Raw genomic sequence first — 9,096 nt, forward strand, 5'->3', positions numbered from 1 at the left:
GATTCACAGGATGGACATACAATTGGACAACCCTACCTTTTACATCCAATTTAATTTGAGACAAACTTGTTTTTTTAAGCAAAGTATAGGATGACAGCAAAAGCGTAGGCTTATTCTGTAATTTGATATTTAAAGTACCGCAATCATAGTGTTATTGATCCTTATTCAGCTAAATATAGAATTTCTATGTTAGTAACATTCTATGATTAGGTATTATTCCTTATGGCAGTGATCAATACCTCATTGATTCACAAATCATAATGCTATTTTAATTCCGGGAATATTCAAAGCCCATGGTTGGAATGATTCTGATTTGCTGGCTGGAATCTGGAAAAGAACAATAGTTGACATTATTCCTGATCAGTAAGTTGGATTTCAAACAGTCATGGCTCCCATGTGAATAAGGTACAGTACATTGAACTGGTGACTTGCCGGTTCCATTTCACTCCCTACCACTAACTCCTTTATGGAAGCAGTATGAAAACTCCATATTCAAATTGGCAAACATTGATGGGTTAGGGTCAAGCATTATGGGTTGGGGTAGGGAGCGAATTGAGACTGGCTGGTGGTATCGCCTTACCTTCTGAGTAAAGGGGGTGTTACAGGCCAGACAGGTCCTCTCTGGGGTAGCAGGGCTGTCCAGGGTAAAGGGCCCCACCATACCAGCCTCTACCCGGGCTGCTGCCACCGCGTCTTTAATGGCGAAGAACACAGAGCTACCCAGGAACAGCACTGGCTCTCCGATGCCCTGTAGAGAAGAAGATTTACTTTATCCTCAATTGAACTCGACAGAACATTCTTTACAGACCACTGTAGACGCCAAAGGTCTTGGTTAGACTCGGTTAAAGGCTATAACTAGTTTAACTATAGTTTTTCCTGGTCACACACACACACACCCTTCTCTCACCTTAGATGAGTAGATAGCATGTGGGTTGTCAGAGCCTGAAAGCAGGTAGACGTTGAACTGCAGTTGTATGTCACAGACAGCAGGGATCTTGTACTGGGAAGGGCCACGTGTGTACAACACTCCCGAGGGAGAGAACTTCAGCTCCTCCATGGTGTACAGTCCCAAACCCTGGATGAAGGTGCCCTTAATCTGACCAATGTCTACAGAGGGGTTGATGCTCCTTCCAATATCCATAAATGTCTGTCCTCACCATCTAGACATAGGCAGAAAACAATGTCAAATTGTGCATATTTAAATGTATGAAATGGTGATTATGTCCTAATTTGTCCACCGAGTGACCGCAAAGGCTGAGCATGTTGTACGCATTGTCCAGGTGAAGGAGAATCTTCTTTATTACCTGGAGAAAAGGAGGGGGCAAAGAGCTCAGACACTGCCTATGACAAGCATAGAGATAGTGTCGGGTATTAGGCTTCAAGGATGACTTGGGACTTGGGATTAAGAATTGAATGGTGAAAGGCAGAGGAAGAGTGACTCACCAACAAAGACTCATCTGCAGCGTTTCCAGAGTTGGCATAATAATGTTGGCATAATAATAGTCCTTCATAAAGCCCACCCGGAGACATTAACACATTATCAGTCAAATCTACAGTACCACTTATAGATCCCTCAAATGCACTGACAGTCAGTCACATCACAAAGCCTTAAGAGGGGGAGCACCTTGTGTTTGCCCAGGATAGGGTGGCGGGCCCCAGTGATCAGTATTTCCCCTCCTCTCTCCCGAACACAACGCACGGCCCGACCAGTCCTGTGTAGAGAGATCAGAACAGGCTGGGATTCAAACAAACACATCAATGATGTTTTGAATTCATAGAGTACCATTGCATTTGGGTTAAATATGTAATATATCATTGGATCAAGTCAGTTATTTTAAAATTATTTTACTTACTTTCATGCAGCCACAGAAGTGACGCAGGCTATGATAGACATTTGCCACTTTCCCTCCAAATGCTCCACCAACTCTCTTCACATGACAGGACACTTTGTTGGAGGGAATCCCAAAAGTCTCTGCGATGGATGTTTACAGAAAAGACAGAGATAGGAAACATTTAATTTGGCAATTAGGAGTAATGACTTACACTTCAACAGTGACTATTTGATATTTTCTTATCCTCAGGGATGGAGACTGAGGGAATAGAGTTGACCGTACCTGGTTATAGGTTGGGTGTTGACAGGAGAGATAAACTTTGAGCTCCCTCTCCTCTCCAGAAGGCACAACAACCATGCTCTGTGTTTCCATGTAGAAATGCTCCTGACCACCAAGCCGGATCTCCCCTGAGATTAAAGACCACAACAAGACTACAACATGTCTCATTACATTGACTTAACCCGTACAAACATCACTCAAGATAGGAACCAGGTTGACACACCTAGTATGCATACGAAACTAAGACATACTGTTCCTTCATAAATGTGGTCAAACTTATCAAAAGCCTTATCCACATTGCCTCGCTCGATCATCCTCTGGGGCAGAAAGAAGGACTGTTTCTCAATAGCCTTCTCAACAGTTAACACTGGGCCTGGCAGATCCTCATTGCCGATATTCACTACAACCGCCCCTCTCTTAGCCTGCTTCCTGGTGTCAGCCACCACTGCACACACCATGTGACCCACGCATGACACCTGAGGAACAGAGACGTACATAAACCTGGCAATAACATTTGAGAACATAGTATTAACTAACAGGCATGCATCTCTGTGAGAATGGCCTTCAAACAAGACCAAACGTATGTGGACACCTGCTCGTCGAACATCTCATTCCAAAATCATGGGCATTAATATGGAGTTGGTCTGCCCCTTTACTCATATAACAGCCGCCACTCTTCTGGGAAGGCTTTCCACTAGATGTTGGAACATTGCTGCGGAGACTTGCTTCCATTCAGCCACAAGAGCATTAGTGAGGTCGGGCACTGATGTTTGGCGTTTAGGTCTGGCTCGCAGTCGGCGTTCCAATTTATCCCAAAGGTTTTCAATGAGGTCAAGGCTCTGTGCAGGCCAGTCAAGTTCTTCCACACAGATCTCGACAAACCATTTATGTGTAGACCTTGCTTTGTGCACAGGGGCATTGTCATGCTGAAACAGGAAAGGGACAACCCAAACTGTTGCCACAAAGTTGGAAGCACAGAATCTTTACAGTTAGCATTCTCCTGGAATCCACCAAAGCCAGATTAGTCCGTTGGACTGCCAGATTGTGCACTTCAAAGAATGCGTTTCCACTGCTCCAGAGTCCAATGGCGACAAGCTTTACACCACTCCAGCCGACGCTTGGCATTGAGCACGGTGATCTTAGGCTTGTGTGCGGCTGCTCGGCCATGGAAACTCATTTCATGAAGCTCCCGGCAACGTTGCTTCCAGAGGCAGTTTGGAACTCGGTAGTGAGTGTTGCAACCAAGGACAGATTATTTTTACGCGATATGCGCTTTAGCACTAGGCGGTCCCGTTCTGTGAGCTTGTGTAGCCTAACACTTCACAGCTGAGCCATTGTTGCTCCTAAACATTTCCACATCACAATAATAGCACTTACAATTGACTGGGGCAGCTCTAGCAAGGCAGAAATTTGAAGAACCGACTTGTTGGAAAGGTGGCATCCTATGAAGGTGCCACATTGAAAGTCACTAAGCTCTTCAGTAAGGCCATTCTACTGCCTATGTTTGTCTATGGAGATTACATGGCTGTATGCTCAATTTTACACACCTATCAGAAATGGGTGTGGCTGAAATAGCAGAATCCACCAATTTGAAGGGGTGCCCACATACTTTTGTATATACACAGTATAGTGTACACAGTGAGGTGAATAAACAGCATGGCTACTCAGTTCCGGTGTGACAACACACTGGACAAGACTGATGATATCATACACTGTATGAAAACAACAACACATATGATACGACATGTGCGATTCTGGTTGTCTCTTCGATGAAGCACTACAATGCCTCATTCTAAGCCAGAATGTCTTCGTCTATGCCTGTAAACGTCCTGAACTTCTTCCCTGGGATGCCTTTAGAAGTGATGACATCCACCACACCTGGAACCTGAAGAGCTTCACTGATATCTATGTCTCTGTTAGGAGGGGTAAAATACAGTGTGTAGACTAATCAATACTTCCTCTCATCTCATACAGGTTAGGATTATACATGGCGTTTATATAGCCATTACTCATTTACAGTGAATGACGTTCAGATAAGGATCTATGGTACTGTATACCCATTTAACAATGCGGATAACAACCTATCGAGGCCCACATGACCCACCATGCTGGTTAACAATAGCCAGTCTCTCTACACTGATGTGTCTATGAAGCCCACTTCCTGTCCAATGAATAGTGAATGTGTGAGTAAGGTCTATACTTTGTATTCAATACGACCCATTATTGCTGTTGGCTGTGGATAGATGGTTCTATTGGTTTTTTATCATTCAATATTTATTAGGGATGTTGATTCAGTGCAGCCAAATGAACATCTTAAGATTCCTCATTAAAATGAGAGGTAGAATTGGTGATTATCTGAATGATTGGGACTCACTGTATGGTCTACAGCAGGGGCGTACAACAGGCCAAAACTGGCCTGCGAGTGATTTATTTTTTAAGGAATATAAAAAATGATTTTAATGTAGGAAATCTGCTCCCAAGTAATCCCACAAGTAAAAAGAGACACAATCCGTGTCTCAATGTAATTGAGGTATGAAATTACTATGCTATTTTCAAATACATTTTGAAATGTAGTTTTGTGCCAACAAAAAAAGGGGCCAAATATCGATCCAAAAAACAAAAATATTTCCTGAGATTTCTTACTGTATATCTTCTAAATGTTATTGAAATAAATTCATTAGGCCTTAATCTATGGATTTCACATGACTGAGAATACAGATATGCATTTGTTGGTCACAGATACCTTAAACAAATGGTAGGGACGTGGATCAGAAAATGAGTCAGTATCTGGTGTGACCACCATTTTCCCCATGCAGCGCAACACATATCCTTCACAGAGTTGATCAGGCTGTTGATTGTGGCCTGTGGAATGTTGTCCCACTCCTCTTCAATGGCTGTGTGAAGTTTCTGGATATTGGCAGGAACTCGAACATGCGGTCGTGCACATCGATCCAGAGCATCCATAACAAGCTCAATGGGTGACATGTCTGGTGAGTATGCAGGCCAAGGAAGGACATTTTCAGCTTCCAGGAATTGTGTACAGATCCTAGTGACATGGGGCAGTGCATTATAATGCTGAAACATGAGGTGATGGCGGCAGATGAATGGCAAAACAATGGGTCTCATTGTTGGGTCTCACGGTACCTCTCTGCATTCAAATTGCCATCAATAAAATGCAGTTGTGTTCGTTGTCCGTAGCTTATGTCTGCCGATACCATAACCCCACCTCCACAATGGGGCACTCTGTTCACAACGTTGACATCAGCAAACCGCTCACCCACACAACGCCATACACATGGTCTGTGGTTGTGAGGCAAGTTGGACATACTAAATTCTCTAAAATTACGTTTGAGGCAGCTTATGGTAGAGAAATGAACATTCAATTATCTGGCAACAGCTCTGCTGGACATTCCTGCAGTCAGCATGCCAATTGCACGCTCCCTCAAAACTTGAGACATCTGTGGCATTGTGTTGTGTGACAAAACTGCACATTTTAGAGTGGCCTTTTATTGTCCCAGAACAAGTTGCACCTGCGTAATGATCATGCTGTTTAATCAGCTTCTTGATATGCCACACCTGTCAGGTGGATGGATTATCTTGGCAAAGGAGAAATACTCCTTAACAGGGAGTAACCACATTTCTGCCCAAAATTTGAGAGAAATACGTTTTTTTTGCATATGGAACCTTTCTGGGCTCTTTTGTTTCAGCTCATGAAACCAACACTTTACATGTTGTGTTTACATTTTTGTCCAGTATACATTACTTTGTCCAGCTCCTTTTATTATTTCAGATGTGTGTTAAAAAACAACCTCCACGTAGGCCAGAAATGGGCCTACACATTTTGCCATGGGGCGGAGAGAAAAATATGCAGTTTTACAGCAAATCTTCTGCATTCTAGCACATTTTTCCATAGGTTGGAGGCAAATGTTTGCAGTTTTTAACATGATAACTGATGATCAATGGACCCCACACAGGTCTGTAATTCGACCATGCTTACTACAAGTTTAGATAGCTGGCCGCTACACTAACTTACCAACCTAAAAATAAAAATGAGCTGACATGGACTAATTGTGTGACTGCTTATGCACAACCCAATTTCTAAATTGCACCTTGTGTATTCTATTGTTGTAACTCTAAACAGTAAGTTTAGACCTCAAATGAGTTCCAAATGTTTTTATTTTTTAATAAAGGGGGACGACAATATTCCGTTCCCCCAGCCGAATTAGAGTTGATGATAATGCACAGACCGCCATAACCTACAGAACTTGACAAAGCATGCAGTATTAAGCCATAGAACGCCTTGATTGGCCAGTGAGTGGCCAAGCCCTCGTCACACCTACAACTTCTTTATTCATCGCGCCACCACTAGCTATTGCGCTCACAATTCCGACTGTGAAAATAGCACAAATATTTCTGACACCCTCCGACCTATAGCGCTACCGCCAGTGCTTAGATCTACCATTGCTTTAGGTTTGTTAAAATAGAGCCCAGTATGTTACCAACTAAAACAGTTGTTTGTGAGGAAACCTATCCATGAATCCTTTACAACGTTCCCCAGGACTTACAGGATGTTAGCGGTGGTCTGGTGCTGGTGACCAGGACTAGGTGGAGCTCTCCGTCCGTCTTGGGGATGTCATCACAGAAAACAGCCTCTCCAGTAGCCTGGCCGATGGCTGAACGGTGCATGATAGGCTGACCTACTGGGTCATCACCACTGTGGCCTTTCACCACAGCATGACAACACACACACACACACACACACGTCTTTATGACAGCCTGAAATGTAACCAGGTTTGTTTCCAGACCAATCAATCCAACTTTATTGTCCTCAAAGGAAATGTTGGTTTGTAGGCAGGGGTAATCTTTCGTGAACAGACTACGTGAACTGACCAAATGACATGAGATTTTAATCCTGGGTTAACTGAGATTATGGAGTAACATGATCAAACCATGACTGCTAATAAGAATGGGTTCTTAAAAGAGAAGTTTGCATTTTTACAACCAAATCAACATTTTCGATGTAAATGGCATGTTATAATAAGAAGGGACCAGACACTTTTTGTGTTGCGAATTTCCTTTTTTTTTTTTACAATTTATGGTATGACTCGACGTTTCCCTTATCCAGCTGTTCCATTCTCCGTAAAGCCTGCTGCTAGAACGGACGGCGAGGTATCGCTCGAGTCGCAACAAAATGTAATATTATGTTTTGCGGATAAAGTTGACAATGATGTTTTGAATTCACGTGTACAACATGTAAAGACCTGCATCACTATTGTCACAAAATCCTTCGTTGTGTTGCAGGGAAGACCAAAATGCAGCGGAGTTGTGGATACTCATATTTTAATTAACAAAAAAAAGAGTAACGCATCCACTTGACAAAACAATAAATGATACCCACAACACTAAACAGTTTTGCAGGCTCACCAACACAGTGCAAAAACAACTACCCACAAAACCAAGTGACAAACATACTCCTACATATATGACTCCCAATCAGGAACAACGATCCCCAGCTGTTCCTGATCAGGAGTCACAAGACCAACACAGAACAATCACACACACGCAAGACTGCCACGTCCTGACCCCAAAACTACTACAACAGCTCCATCTGCTGGTCAGGACGTGACAACTATGCTAAGAGCTTTTACGTTTCTAAAAGGACGATTTGGGTGTTTTTGGAGAATTTGTTCATGTTTTGTCAGAGCACACATACTGCACAATGAGGAATAGAATCACTGGTTGGGGTAGGTGAAATAGCAAACATTTGTCTTCCACCGACTAAAATAAAATAAACAGACCTGGAACTCTTGTAGGCTGGGCTGTAGCTGTTTAGGTAGTGGACGTAATTCCACAGCTGATCTCTTCTGATAGGTCCTTCTTGATCACATTCTGTACATTGCAAAAAACATATCTATATTTATAAATCTATATTTAGAGAAACAGCAAATCCAAGTTCCAAATTTCAAGTTTGCCAAGTAGGCTACCGATTGGGCTAAGAGTGACCCAGTCCATAACATATCCCAGAGCTTGTGCAGCATCTGCAGATTGAACTTGAAGAGGAGGCTGAGAGTTAGGGACCTGCGGAACTCCACCTGTCCACCGGGGTGGGACGGAGACAGGGGTCTCTCATCTAAGAGCTGGGTGTAGGCTTCACTCAGTGTCTGCTCATCCCACTTCCTGGAGGTGTGTGTGTGTGTGTGTGTGTGTGTGTGTGTGTGTGTGTGTGTGTGTGTGTGTGTGTGTGTGTGTGTGTGTGTGTGTGTGTGTGTGTGTGTGTGTGTGTGTGTGTGTGTGTTAGACGTGGGGGGTATAAAACAAGCAAGGATGTAAAACACAGATAATGTAACACAACAAGGACATCACTGAAACATATGAATTACAAACAAGTTGAGCTAGCTCGCCTCAAAAGAAAATAGCCTATTAACCAAATCCTAGCTGCGTGAAAAATTCCCTCTGTACCTTCCGATGACTGCAGCACATTACTTTGGTGGCTCTGACAGTGCATGGCCCTACACCGCCGTAGTAGATACTAAGCTCCTTGACCACGCTGGAACCCTCTGTGAACATGACCCTTATCCCGGTGGTCACTGTGGCCAGGGCGTTCTCCTAACGATGGGCCTGGCGGAATGGTCGCATGAACTCTCCCTGCAAAGACACATTAGATTGGAAAAACGTTATTGTTCGCGCAGTCAAAAAACACTTATAAAATCAGTGCTTCACCCTAGGCTACCCATAAAGTATGGATTTCTATAAGCTACTGATTGTGTTGGCTATAGGTTACACAACATCTGTCCATTTTTCTGTAGGATAACTATTAATAAGTATATAACTCATAATTACTCAAATAAATAGTACACTATGATTAATTTCAATATAATACTTCATTTAATTTTAGTGCCTCACTTCTCATCTATATTTTTTTCAGCAAGGAAAGGATACACCTCTCTCTGAGGTAAGACAGTAACATAATCTCTGGGTCTGCATT

The sequence above is a fragment of the Salmo salar genome, chromosome 16 (assembly GCF_965601325.2).
Source record: "Salmo salar chromosome 16, fSalSal1, whole genome shotgun sequence".
Classification (NCBI taxonomy): Eukaryota; Metazoa; Chordata; class Actinopteri; order Salmoniformes; family Salmonidae; genus Salmo; species Salmo salar.